Genomic DNA, 15,298 nt, shown 5'->3' with positions numbered 1-15,298 from the left:
GGCGGCTTGGAAGAGTCGCCATTCATTGGTGGTTGAGGCTGTTTGCCTCTTCTGTTCTTCAGATCCGCGTTGTAGCGGAATCCGTCTGTAGACTCCATCGCCTTAGCGAGTTACCGCGCGAGGCGTTGACGTCGCCTCTGGCGGGCTCTCTTTGAGAGAGTCACAACGCCTTCAATAGTGGAGGCGTTGGCAGGAGTTGGGTTGACCTGGTTGGAGGTCGGCAGGACTTCACCCGACGCGACTTTGGCGTCAGCTGGGGTGAGAGCTTCGTTGACTTTCCGAGCTTCTTCGAACCAACGAATTTTTCTCCTGGAGGAGAACTTCTTGGACTTGCGGGGGGAGGTAGATCCGGACGAGGACACGTACTCATCGAACTTGGCTTGGTCAAACTCATACTCGACCTCCTCCACGACCGGGATTGAGATCCGCGGCTGTGACGTGACGATCTCGGCAGCGAGATCGTTAGCTCCCACTGTGGTCGTCAGATTGTTCGCGGTGAAAATTGTAGCTTTCATTGATGTCATTGTGATCTCAAAATAACAACTTTTTGTGGTTACAAAAGATCCGGTCTTTTTTAGATCCGGTTACAACGAAATCAAAGAAAATAAAAGAAAATTACAACTTTCTCCTTGTGAACAAATCGCGAGCTCCTGTTTTGCGGTCGCTCGCTTTTGTGGGTTCTTTGCCAACGCCGGGATTAATCCGTGGACCACCGCGTGATCTAGATCCGGTCGGATCTGCACGATTTGACGGGTATTATTCCACAAAGGGAATAATAGCCGGGAGGGATTAGTTCACTAAGGAAATAATCGCTCGGATCTCGGGATCTAAGACCAAGCTTAGATCCGGAGTGTGATCTCGTGTAGATCTCAGATCTGTTCTTCCCCTCTCTCGAACTCCTGCCTTTTGTGACGTGGATGCTCGCCGAGGATCAGATCTGGATGTCCAAGTCTTCAAGTCTTCAAAACTCTAAGCTTGATCTTCAATCCGGCAGAGTTTCGGCTCTTAAAAGTCCAACCTCTGAAAATGAACAACCCTTGGCCTATTTATAGGCTCTCTTTACTGTGCCCACGCACGGAATAGTGTCGGCCACCTATGGGTGGCTCGGCTTAAGCCTGGCCGGCACTGGGCCGAGCCACCCATGGGTGGCTCGGCTTTAGGCCGAGCCACCCATGGGTGGCTCGGCCTTGGCCGAGCCCCCTAGGTGTTGGGTTTTCTATCGTTTTGCGCTGTATCCGTTTTCCGGTTCCGTCCGTGATTTGGTTGATTCAGATTTGACTCGTTGACCTGATTTGGTAGTAAGTTGGATTCCTGATTTGGCAGTAACTCCACTTTTGAGTTCGAGTCCGAAACCGATCTTGATTCGGTCGTGATTCATCCGAGTCCGCTCTTGTTTGGATGACTCGTTGACTCCCCGAACCGTTGGCTTGATTCCGCACGCGAATGGATGCATTCCGTTGCTTGCGTGCGATTCGTCGACCTTGTCGCCTCGTCACTCGATGGTTTGTCGAATCATCGCGCCGAGCTATGCCAAGGGACTTATAAGCAATTTTACATGCCTACAGCTGGTTCGGACCCTTGCCCTGCTGGGCTCCTGCTGGTGCGCTACGACACTCTGATGCCTTATGCCCGACCTTGTGACAATTAAAACAAGATCCCTGGAACTTACGCTGCTGATGCGCTCTCTGATCCTGTTGGGGTCCCCTTTTATAAGGACCCTGATGCTGCTGCTGATGTCCAGAAAATGGTCTCTTGTTCTTGCTCTTATCCCCACTCTGTCCTGTCTTGGCCTTCCCTTCCTTATCCTTCTGGAACATAGTAGTCTCAATCTCCTGAGAAGTGACAGCCTCAGCTACCTCCCTAACTGAATAAAACCTCCTCGATACGAGGTACCGTCGGAGATTAGGGCGAAGCCCTGCTAAGAACATCTGAGCCTGATGCTCTCCCGTATGCCACATGCCCATGAAATATAGCAACTCCATGAACCTGCTCTCAAAATCTACAACGGTCATGTCCCCCTGAGTCAACCTGGACAACTCAAGTTCCTTCCCCGTCCGTGCTGCAGAAGAAATGTACTGCCCATCAAAGAAGTATATGAAGTCCTCCCATGTGAGGGTCATCCTCTGCTCTGGAGTAAACTGAAGTCGGTACCATCTCCCGGCATCTCCCTTCAGGCTGTAGGATGCCAATCTCTGCTTCTGAACTGAATCCACACTGAGTATGTTAAGTACGTTGCTCACATCCTCCTTCCACTTATGGGCTGCAAGGGGGTCTGGTAACCCCTGGAACTCTGGTGCCCTCATCTTCTGGTACCTCTCCACCATACGGAGCCAAGCCTCCTACTCCATGGCTCTATCTGGGACTACTAAAGGAACAGCTGCAGGCGTGATCTCTGGGGATCTCTCTCTGACAGGAACGACAGATATCCCCTGCTGAGCTACCGGTGGTGGTGGTGTCCGTGGTGTTATATGAGTCGTCACCAACTCCTCAATGGCTGTCATCTGGGCAATAAGAGGGGCCATGATATCCACCAAATATTGAGGAGCCTGCTGCGGCTCGGGTGGTACCTGCTGAGGCTCGGATTGAGCTGGCTGCTGCTCAGATGGAGTCTGCTGTGACTCTGCCTGCCCAGCTCTCCGAGTACGAGGCCTACCACGTCCTGCCATCTCTTTGATCATAAGAAAATAAGAGTTTATGAGTCAAAATAGACTTCTATAAATAGTGTATCACAACACAATTTTCACAACATATAGTATTTGCACAAATACTTTAAACTTATACAAAAATAGTTGTCATAAAAAAAAAAATTCTCAAATTTTGAGATATACGCATATATCGTCCTCACTCATACTAGGAAATCTTTACGGACTCTATACATGAATCCTAAGAAACTCTATCCTAGCTCCACGACTCGACACAGGATGATCCTAAGGATACTGGAACTAGAGCTCTAATACCAACTGTGACGCCCCTGGGTTCACACAAGGCTGCAATCCAAGGTTGCAAATAAGCAAAACATGCACAAAAACTAAATTTTTCCAGATCAGTCGACACATCAGTCGACTGACTGTATCGGTCGACACATCAGTCGACTGATATGCTGATTTCCAGTTTTTACAGGTTTCGGGTCTGTTTTGATTTGGTTCGGGTTTGGGTCGGGTTTAGCTGTTCATACATATTCTCCTTCACCCGAAATCACCCCTCTCATCTTCAGATCTAAGAAAACCCTAGCCCCCTCTCCCCTATCTCAAACCCTAGTTTTGTTCTTGGTGATTTGGGGAAGAACTTGGAGGATTTTCGACGAAATCTTCAAGGGGAACCATTCTCTCTCAGATCCAGGAGTTTCTCATCACCCCAGAGGCGAGTAACATCTCGCCCAACCTTGCCCTATTCTTCTAAACGTTTTCAAAGGGTTTTTTATGAGTTTTGATGAGCCAAAAATGTAATTTTTGTACAAAGAATTGATTTTTATAGCATATAGTGGGAAGATATGTGATTTCAGAATGTTAAAAACCCACCAACATTTTTTTTGAATCGAAGATCTAGATCTGAAATGTTTTTATAAGAGTTTTAACATGAGCTTTGTTTTAAAAATGTTTTAAAACATAAATACACATGTTTAGGGTTTTGTTTATGTATTCACACATGAGATTTTTGTTTCAGTTTAGTTCATACATGTTAATATCAGTATTTTTCATGCTTGGGATTGATGGGGATGAGTTTAGATCGAATTTTGGGTAAATAACAACCTGTGCAGAGTTTCTGCAGTCTATCGGTCGACTGATCAGTCGACCGACGGGCAAATTTTCAGTCATCAGTCGACTGACGGGCTGATTGTGTTTTCTCAGCTTCTCAGTCAACTGATCAGTCGACTGGTGAGCTGAGGCTGTGCTGCCGGTCGACATATGAGTCGACTGACGTCATCAGTCGACACATCAGTCGACTGATGAGATGTTTTACAGATTCTTAATGTGTTTGAGTTGCTTTTCGGGGTCGCCTCGATAACCTGACCCTAGTTTACCATGTTAATGATTTATCTGTACATGTGAGTTGACTTTTGACATAAGTTTAGATATGTACACCGAGATGCGGGCGAGTTTAGATTATGTATATCTGTCCGCATATACTTTTCACAGTTACACAGTCCTTGTGTTGGACTATAATCCATAGAAGTCCTCGTGTTGGACTATAATCCATTTTAGTCCTCGTGTTGGACATTTGCCACTTATTCCATGTGTTTGGAAACCACAGTATCTAGTTCCTGTATCGGACATATTTCTTAACCCTGTATATGACTTTCTCACAGGAGTTTATGACATGACACTTATGTAGATTATAACATGGCATACATGTAAGTAATAACATGATGCTCATGTAAGCTATGACATGGCACTGTATTTATGCTCTGAGATTAGTTGTATTTCTTTTATTATTGTTTCCTGTACTAGAACCTCGGGTTTAGTGTTTAGGGATTTACAATTTGAGATACAAGGTATATACATGAGGGTTTCCTTGTTTGGATTATTTCGCTCGACGTACCTATGCTCGTGTTGTAAATTTCTAAATACTAAAATCCTCTTTAGTAAGATCAATGATTTTAGATCTATTATGTATTAACTGTATTTTCTCATACAACGAGCCCTGTTCCCTTGGGGTTGGTTGTGATGTTGCTCGCTAGCGCTTTGACGCTCGTTGTCCCTCCCTCTTTCAGGTAACGAGCCAGGAGCCCGGAGAGTCGCAGGTTGATGGCGATGCATTTTAGCTTCAGTCGTCTATTTAGTTATATATTTTTTTTGGAGTTCCACAGTAGACTTTTGTTTAGACATTTGAGAGTCTTATTCTAGAAGTTGTAAAGGCTGTGTGCCTTATTTCCTCTTGTCGGATATTTGTATTTGAGACTTGTTGAGCATTCCCGTTTATCTATTCTGACATTGACTATATTTTTCTGTATGTTGGATGATGAGATATTAATGTGATCACTATTATTTCATCAGTTGTTTCTTGTAATATCTTTTACTTGCTTTTGTACCTACACCTGTTGTTGATTCTACTAGATGGATGTTAATTGTGATGGTGAAACATGTTATTGCACGGTGTGGTGCATGGCAGGTTTGACATTCTTGGTTTCACCTGGGACTGCAGCCTTGCGTGAACCTAAGGGCGTCACAGTTGGTATCAGAGCCAAACCAACCGGAATTGTGAGAGCTAAGTGCTATGCGGTGCAAAGTCGAGAGGGCGGGAGCCACCTCTTGAGGCCGTAGGAGCCACCTCTAGAATCTCACACGGATGGTACGGTCTTGGATGATATGATTTGGCACAACGAGGACGTTGTGAGTTTAAGTGGGGGAGTTTGTAATACCCCAACCCTTGAGAGGGGGATGTGATTAGTATTGATAGATTTGATTGGAATACTCATACCACCAAGATGCATATTCTTTTCGGGAACCCAACTCTTAGAAACTCCAAAGTTAAGCGTGCTTGGTCTGAAGAAATTCTAGGATGGGTGACCCCCTGGGAAGTTTTCCAGAGAGCGCGTGAGTGAGGACAAAACGTGCTGAAAAGACATGTGGTGGTTTGTGAGGCTAATCCATCAGATCTAATAACGTACCGACTCCGGGATTTCGGGACGGGACGTTACAGTGATGGAGCAACTATTTGGAGGAATCTTGTTATTGGCATGATGTTCCCCCAAACATATTGTTGCTGGTGTTATTTTCAAAGATCTAATGAATGAATGAGAACACCCGTAGTTTGACCTTTAAGCTCCGTTGAAGCTTCGAGAGAGTGTTGCGTCTTGCATCTCTTGTCCTACTCTCACTTTGAGAGTGTTGTGTCTTGGCTTTTAAGTCAGTCTATCTAAAAATTTAAATCTTAGAGATGCATGATTACTACACAAAATTTTTCACAATACCACATATGAACGCCTTTGATCAACTTTTAGATATTATAACAATTTTAGTTTTATGTTCTTATGTTTAAAGATGCAAGCTTTCTTTTGGAAAGAAAAATAGGACGATATGCCCTATTTAATATATTAAACTTAAAAAAGCTTAATCAGGAATGATTAGGGACAAAGGAACGTGAAGAATGTGAACAATCTCCGATGGTAAATAGGGAGCGGACATCGTCGTCACCTATGACATGAAACAAAGCTATTTGCTAATCCCATGCTCCCAATCTATAAAAATTCTAAAAAAGTAGCTAGAAACAAAGTTTTCAAGCTAGCTTTCTGAATCTATACAAATCGTACAAAACACCTAGCAACAAAAGCCAACAACATCCAAAAATAAATAAACAAAAGAAAGTTAGTGTTCCTAAAAAATTTGATTAAACCATCATCTCTCTGTAAGAGAGTTTCTATCCCCTGTTCCTTCATGACCTTGTGAATAGATGCAGCCTGTTTCCTACCCGAACTCCCTATCCAGAATAGCGCAAAATGCACAACATTAGAGCCAATCCTTTGCGGAGTAATTTACGATTCATTAAAAATGAGACCATAATGAGCTCGCATAGGCACCAACGAAAATGCCATTAGATTCAAGTAACTCACCAAAAGAATCTGCCAGTTAATTGTCCGAAAGAAAGCAATAAAGGGGTTCTACATTATTTCCTTTGTAAAGAAACTTTGCCAAAAAGAGATGGCTATATGTTTCCAAATCATTTAGGAAAAAAGGGACAAAGTGGATCCCCCACCCTCCCTTTCCTGATCAGAGTATCCCCTGTTTGAAATTTTCACCTTATTTTGGGGTGGGAGTCCTGTATAAAGCTACAGTTGCATGAAAGAGGACCATCTTTATTCAACACGACACTAAAAACATGAAGAGAAGTTAAGAATAGGAGGACCCAAGAAGTTGAGGAAGACCTAGGAGATGCGGGCGCTAGCGGCAGATTATAATGGTCTAGTTTTGGTTTTTAGTGTTTGGGACCATTTGACTTGATTGTTGAAAATTTAGATAGGTTTCTACTTCCTAACGAGCTAATTCAATTTGTTACTAATTTATTTAGTTTTTAGATAGGTTTAGAATGTAATTTTTAAATTTTAAGGGGAGGCAGCCCCGAAAATATCACGACTTCCGTGCAATTTCGTAGATTTGAGTTGCACCCCTAGGCACCATCTAAATCTGCCCTTGCTTGAAAGTGCAAGATAATTTAGGGCCTTAAATGGGACATGGAAACCCATTTCTTGGCCTGACATCAAGTTCACTTAGGATATTTTGTTTCCACTTGTTTCTTTTCACGGAATTAGTTCGTTTAAGGATGTGGGGGAAAATGGAACTGAAAACACCTCCACCTCATATTTTTTCACTCTCTCTGGTTTCCATCCCCAACAGAGAGAAATTGAGCTAAAGCCATCTCTGACAAGTTCTCTCCGGTTTCTCTCGTTGTTTTATTTGGGGAAGAAAGAAAACGCTAGGGTTACCTCCCTTGCCTCTCTCTCCTTGCCAGAAATCTCCCGCGGCCTTCTTCGTCGGCTTCTTTGTCACTGTTTTCTTTTAGGCCGTCTTCGTCTTTCGACTTATTCATCGGCTTCTTTGTCATTGTTAATTGCTCGTTCATGAGTTCCTAAACTTTAATACTTTTCTTCAAATTTTTGATTATGTGGTTAGGGTGAGGATGTATTTTGTTGGATTAGAAGAGGAAGAAGGGGGATTGGGCTGTTGTGATCTAAAATGTTGAAGTTGTACACTTCTACTAACTTGAAACGGGACTCAACCCCATTTTACCTTATTTTACCTTATTTCTCTCATTTTTCAGCAAACAAATTGCATCTATTTGGGCTGTTGTGATCTAAAATGTTGAAGTTGTACACTTCTACTAACTTGATACAGGACTCAACTTGTTGTGAGTATTAAAACAGTGTAAATTTGCTTATCATATATTCCCGCAATGTTGATTATCATATATAATGTTGAGTCCTGTATCAAGTTGAGTCGCACAATGTTGCTTATCATATATTCCCGCAACTGTTTATCATATACATGATCAAGTTAGTGTAAATTTGCTTACTCACAATAATATAATGTTGCTTATCATATATTCCCGCAATATGCTTAGGTAGAATGCTATTCATTAAGTTTGAACCACATTAAATTTATATTATTTGGTGGAGAAAAGAGTTATTTCTCCATCAATGCAAATGTGAGCATACATGCATATTCCTTATATTATTTAATTTAGTTGTGAAGGACCTGGACAAACAAATTTTTCTACGTTACACATAGACTTAAATGAATATGGGTTTCTGACATTTATCATTGTATATGGATGCTTGCTAGGTATATTAATTATTTCAATTTGATTTTTGCATCGTAGATGGATGGTGATGGGGATTGTATCGATGAACAAAGTGTTGTTAATATGGTTTAAGGTGTTGCACTATCTGTTTACAATATCTGTGTTACACTATCTGTTCAAGGTGCTGCACTTTTAGGCTATGATGATTGTCAAATTTTTTGAGATTAACAACCTACAATATCTATTGATATTACACCGGATGGCTAACAATGATGATATTGACCAAAGTTCTGAGCCCTCAGCCATAATTTGCATATACATGTGGCTGATTTATTTTATGTGATGTCAACTAATATTTTCAAATGGTTTTCTAATTATAAAGTTCATTCAAATTTGAACATGCATAAATTATTAAAGTAGTACACGATAATAACAAAGTAGTACATGTCCAGGCTTTCATTTTAGCGATTTTAAATAGATTTCTAGGCCACGATGCTCTCTAATACATTCCTTACTCAGATTGGCAACAACTTTATTGTAACCAACTTCATGAGCGTGTGTTAGGAATTGATTTTTCTTGCAAATTATTGGGTATATCTTTGCAGTAAGGACACTTCTAATTTTTGTTTGGTCTATAACTTTTACAGAATTAGGTCTTAGCATAATCTCTACTAATTCCATGACATCCCACATTTCATCTTGCTCTCGATCTGCATCCGTATAGGCAATTCATTCTTCAAAGGTTTGTTTATGTTCAGTAATCCTTCCACGCTGATAAAAAAACATAGTAAAAATATATTAAAATAAACAACTCCATTGTTTATCATAAAATTTTTAAATATTCTTACCTTTGATAATGGTGTAGATAAAGATTCATCAATATCTTTACATTTCTTACTCATATTTTTTCCTGTTTAGAATTTGGTATGCAAACATTGCGTTTTATAGATGTATGGACTGGTACGTTTACTTGGTGGTTGGATGTTGAATCTGACAATATTAATTTGGATCAATAAATTTTCTAATGGTATTGCCCATGGTTTTGAAGCGGTCATGGTTTTGAAACCTAACTGGTTTTGTTTCTTATAGTTAACTCAACTATTCAGTCTCCATTACGTACAATTTGATATTTTCCAGATTTGATGCGATTTTCCATGTCATATACATATTTATGACTAAGCAGGTTGTTTATAGGTTTTTTATAGGTTTCATAAGAAATTTTCACTAATTCAGGTACGTATTTCATAAAATTATGAATAATCAGGTTATTACAGATTTCGTTTGTTTTTTCATGTCAAACAGGTTTTGTGTGATTTTTTCATGTCATACAGGTATATTTTATGTCAAATTAGGTACGTAGTTCATAACAATTAATCATGTTATTCCAGGTTTTGTATGATTTTTTTATGTAAAATAGATATTTATAATAAATTTGGTTATTTACTATTTGTTCATGTTACATTCGTACTTTTATTTTGGTAAGATTACCTTCCATAATAATCACAAATAAATTTATCTTTAGTAGGGATAAACTTATATTATGGTTACCGTATACACTTTTCCTTACACACTTCAATACCAACCAAACACAAGAAAAGTTGGAAATGTCTAATCAACAAAAGTTTTCTCTTTTTTTCATACCAACCAAACATAAGAAAAGTGCATACATTGGTTTCCCACTATATTTTATATGTGAACTAAACCCAAACAATCTATTTCTTAGAAAAGTTTGAAAAAAAAACTTTATTTTCTTTACATGGAATTGCATTTCCCAAAACATGGGAAACGAACAAAACAACCCTTAGTGTAAGGATGGGGCATGGTGACCTTATCAGTCTACAACTACTTTCACATTTAAACTCCTCTAAGTCGTGTTAAATCCAAAAAACCTGCAGTTGGAGCCCGTATCTCCTCTTCAAGTACTCCTCTCTCAATGATTTCAGGATGTCCTGCATCAAAAGAAAATGATAAAATTAAAAATTTATGATTTTAGAATACCAAGTTTGCATCTCTAAGTACTGTTAAATCTTTTTAACCAATAAATTCTTTTGGATTGTGTATCTAAGGAGCTAGTATTGTTTTGATTTGTTAATAGTTTACATATGGTTTTCATCTATGATTTATGAACACAATTCAAAAAATTTAATATAATAAAAAATGAGCTTGACGCAGCGCGGAAGTAGTAACCTCGGAATCCACTAAGGACAATCTTTAAATCCACAAAGAGCTTCGAATCCACGAAGTAAATATTAAAGAGAACAAAATTTTATTAATTAAAAGTTATCCCTCTAGGGCTTACAAAACTATACTTAAATAGAAAAGGAAACAAGACTTCTACAAGGACTCAAACTCCTATAAGGACTCAAACTTTACCAAAAATAGTAAAAGAATTCTAAAATATTAAAACTCCTAAAAAGACTTCTTATGACTAGGAAAGTCCATCGGTCAAATCTGAGATCAAATCGGATTTGTTTCCTAATCAATATAGACTCCTAAAACATTACTAAAAATAGTAAAAAACAGACAATAATACAAATATCTCTCAAACAGTAAGGAATTTAGCAAAATGGAGGACGAAAAACAAACCCTTAGGGGTGGAAACCCTTAGGGGTGGGTTTGGTTGGCTCCGTCTCGTCGAGATAACTAATTTTTATATATAATTCATCCGATTCCGACGTACGATTTAAAAATTATGGTTGTTTCTTCGTAGAAAGTTACTTTCTTCGATCGGGCCCGTGTTTGAGCTTACGACTGTCCCACTTTGACATAAATATATCTGTCGTGTGTTCTATATCAGTCCCCCCTGTTTGAAAAGAGCTCGACCCCGAGCTTACACTTGCATGAACAGCTGTTTCTTCTGGTGGGTAATACTCAAACAAATCTCCAACATTAAAACTAGGAAAGATACCCAAATCTGTAGGAAGGTCAATCACATAAGCATTGTCGCTAATTTTTTCAGTATTTTTCATGGATCATACTTCTTATTCTTCAGCTTGTTGTAGGTGCCCACGGGAAAACGTTCTTTTTGCAGAAACACCATCACCATGTCTCTCTCTTCAAACACCTTCTTCCTCCTGTGCTGATCAGCATCAGCCTTATATTTAGCATTAGACTACTCTATCTTCTCCTTTACTTCTTGTTGGATAGGCTGTATCTTTTCAACCATATGATCTGCAAAAACATTCTGTCCAGGAAGCTTAGGTAGTTGAGCAAGGTCAAGATAATGATTCGGAAGCCTTCCATGCACAATCACAAAGGGAGCATTGCCTGTAGTTTGATTCTCCATACAGTTAAAAACAAACTCAGCATGTGCCAGAGCAAGATCCCACTGCTTCGGACGATCGTCAGGGATCGATCTAAGAAGGTTACTGAGAGTGCGATTTACTACTTCAGTTTGGCCAACCGTTTGAGGGTGGTAAACAGTACTAAACTTAAGAGAAGTATTGAATCACTACCACAAAGTCCTCCAAAAGTGGGATAAGAACTTAGAATCACGATCGGATGTGATGGATTTTGGCACTCCATGAAGGAGAACTATCTCCCGAAAGAAAAGATTGGCAATATGGCTAGCATTTGCAGTCTTCTTGCATGGAATAAAGTGCACCATCTTTGAAAACCTATCAACCACAACAAAAATAGAATCCATACCTCGTTGGGTTCTAGGCAGTCCTAACAAAAAATCCATAGAGATATCATGCTATGGCGCATCAGGAATAGGTAAAGGCGTATACAATCTCGTATTCTAAGACTGTCCCTTAGCAACTTGACAAACTGGACAACGCCGCACATATTATTCTTCTCCCTTCTTTAGCTGAGGGTAGTAATATCGCTCTTCAATAGAAGCAATCATCTTGTGTCGCCCCAAGTGTCCTCCTAGCCCGCCAGCATGAATGTCTCGAATTATCTGCTCTCTTAGTGAACTCTGGGGTATGCATAACCAATCGCCATGAAATAAATAATCATCCTGAATATGAAAGCCTTTGACTGATTTATTCTGTTAGCAGTCATCCTAAATCTCCTTAAAGTCCTTATCCTCTGCATACAACTCCTTTAGGTACTCAAATCCAATCACTTCTGCTTGCAAAGTCACTAATAAACTAGCTCTCCGACTGAGTGCATCTGCAACCTTATTCTGCTATCCAGATTTGTGCTTCAAAACAAAGGTGAAACGGTGATCCAACGAGCATGCATACAATTGATAGTAGTCTGACTATTAAGGGACTTAAAAGCCTGATGGTCAGTATTAAGCAGAAACTCCCACGAGATTAAATAGTGCTCCCAATGCTTTAAAGACTAAACTATGATATATAACTCTAGCTCATATGTGGTCCACTTCTGCCGAGCTTCGCTGAGTTTCTCACTGTAGAAAGCAATTGGACGTCCTTCTTGAGATAGAACACCACCAATTCCTACGATGGATGCATCACAATCAATTTCAAACACCTTTTGAATGTCTGGAAGTGCAAGTACTGGTGCGGTGGATAATTTCTCCTTGATTAATGCAAAGCTATGATCCACTTTTACTCCCTAATTAAACTTGTCTTTCTTCATGCATTCAGTGATAGGACCTATAATACTGCTAAAATTTCTGACAAATCTCTTATAGAACGTTGCTAGGCCATGAAAACTACGAACCTCACTGACAGTCTTTGGTGTAGGCCAATCTCAAATAGCACACATCTTCTATTCATCAACATGGATGCCCTCTGTACTAACGACAAAGCCTAGGAATACAAGGTTACTGGTCATGAAGTTGTACTTCTTCAGATTGATGTACAATTTGTTCTCCTGCAAAACTGTTAGTACCTCTCTCAAGTGGTTCAGATGTCCAGTTCTCTGGCTATAAATCAAGATATTATCGAAGTAAAGTACAACGAACTTACCGATAAAGGGTTTTAATACCTGATTCATCAAATGCATGAAAGTTCTAGGAGCATTAGAAATGCCAAAAGACATGACTAACCATTAATACATGCCTTCTTTTGTCTTGAAAGAACTCTTCCACTCATCTCCTTCTCTAATCCGAATCTGATGATATCCACTCTTGAGATCTATCTTGGAGAACATTTTTGATCCAGACAACATATCAAACATGTCTTTCAGCCGTGGGATATGAAATTGATACTTCACGGTGATCTTGTTGTTAGCCCTACTGTCCACAAATATGCGCCACTCTTCGTTCTTCTTTAGGACTAGTAACGCTGGCATATCACACAGACTCATGCTAGATCGTACAAGGCCTTTCTGGACGAGGTCATCCACCCGCTTTTGCAAAATCTCTCCTTCCTTTGGGCTCATTCGATTGTGTGGCAAATTTGGTAACCGAGATCCCGGAATGAGGTCGATCTGATGTTCAACGTCTTGAAGCATTGGTAATTCAGAAGGAAGATCATCAGGCATAACTGCATCGAATTGCTGCAAGAGGGTCTGTACTTCAGGTGGAATTTTGGTGGTGGCAGAATCATCTTTTCCCGAGACAACAAGAGCATAAACCTCATCGGTTTGTTTCATATCTTTCATAAAGTCTTCATCGTCAACGACCAAAAAAGTCTTCTTTTTAGCAACATTGGTTTTTGGCAGGCCCCTTCTCGGTAAGAGGCTTGAGCACAATTCGTCGACTATCCTTCTTAAATATATAAACATTATTATTTCCCCTATGCATGACATCAATATCAAACTGTCATGGTCTACCTAACAACATATGACATGTGTCCATCTCAACTACATCACACAATGCCTCATCGATATAAGTTTCAGCCAATAGAAAAAGATACCTGACACACCTCATCAACCTACACGTCATTACCCTTACGAGTTCAACCGATCTTGTAAGGAGTGGGATGCTTCTCTGTCTTCAAACCTAATTTCTCCACCATTCGCCCAGAGATTATATTCTCACTGCTCCCACTATCAATGATGACATCACATATCTTCTATTTCACAGTGCTCGTGCGGAAGATGTTATTCCTCTGTGGTGGTTCTTCTATCTTTGGGGCCAATAATAGTCGCCGCACAATACATGAGAGTTGTTCCCCATCATCATCAGGCTCCAATCCACCGTCATAGTCTTTAGCATCATCTTGGTTTAGTCATCGTCTTCGTGATCCACCATATTCACAACACCTCTTTTAGGGCACTAATTGGATTGATGGTCAGGCTGTCCACATCTATAGCACTTGATCGGGTCAGGCTTGGCATATGGGTTCGGTGGTGTAGTCTTCTTTACTGTTGTTATCACTGGATCCTTTGCCTTCTCTGTTGTAGCATCTTGATAAGAAACAGTTTGAGACTGTTTATTCTCACCACGACTAAAGCTCATGCGCGATCCTTCGGAAGCTGCCCATAATCCTTTACTATTTCGTCTGAGTTATCGTTATACCTTCTCGGCTAGGCTAACCGTGTCTGCTAAGGTATAGGTTTGCTGTAAAGATACACGATTCTGAATCGCCATCCTCAACCCCCCTGTATATCTGGACATCTGTTGTGCCTCGCTCTCGTTTAACTTGTTGCGGGATGACAGTTGATAGAACTCCTGCGTGTACTCATCCACTGTTCTTCCACCTTGCTTATAATTCTGGTATTGTCCAAATAAAACTTGTTCATAATCACGTCGTTGGCGACCATCAATGCGATTTTGAACTCCCGCCGTGTTCAGATGCTTTACTGCCACCGCAAGTCACTCCATGACAGTCTTCATCTGATTAACATCGGTCTTTAGCATGTCGAACTCAGTTGAGTAATAGGGGCTTCATCATCTTCCATTAGATCGGAGGGACAATGCTCTGATACCTATTGACGCAGCGCGGAAGTAGTGGCCTTGGAATCCACCAAGGACAATCTTCGAATCCACGAAGAGCATTGAATCCACGAAGTAAATATTGAAGAGAACAAAGTTTTATTAATTAAAAGTTATCCCTCTAGGGTTTACAAGACTCTACTTAAATAGAAAAAGAAACAAGACTTCTACAAGGACTCAAATTTCTACAAGGACTCAAACTTTACCAAAAATAGTAAAAGAATTCCTAAAATATTAAAACTCCTAAAAAGACCCCTTATGACTAGG

This window comes from Asparagus officinalis, chromosome 8, assembly GCF_001876935.1.
Source record: "Asparagus officinalis chromosome 8, Aspof.V1, whole genome shotgun sequence".
NCBI lineage: Eukaryota > Viridiplantae > Streptophyta > Magnoliopsida > Asparagales > Asparagaceae > Asparagus > Asparagus officinalis.
This window is presented reverse-complemented; position numbering follows the sequence as displayed.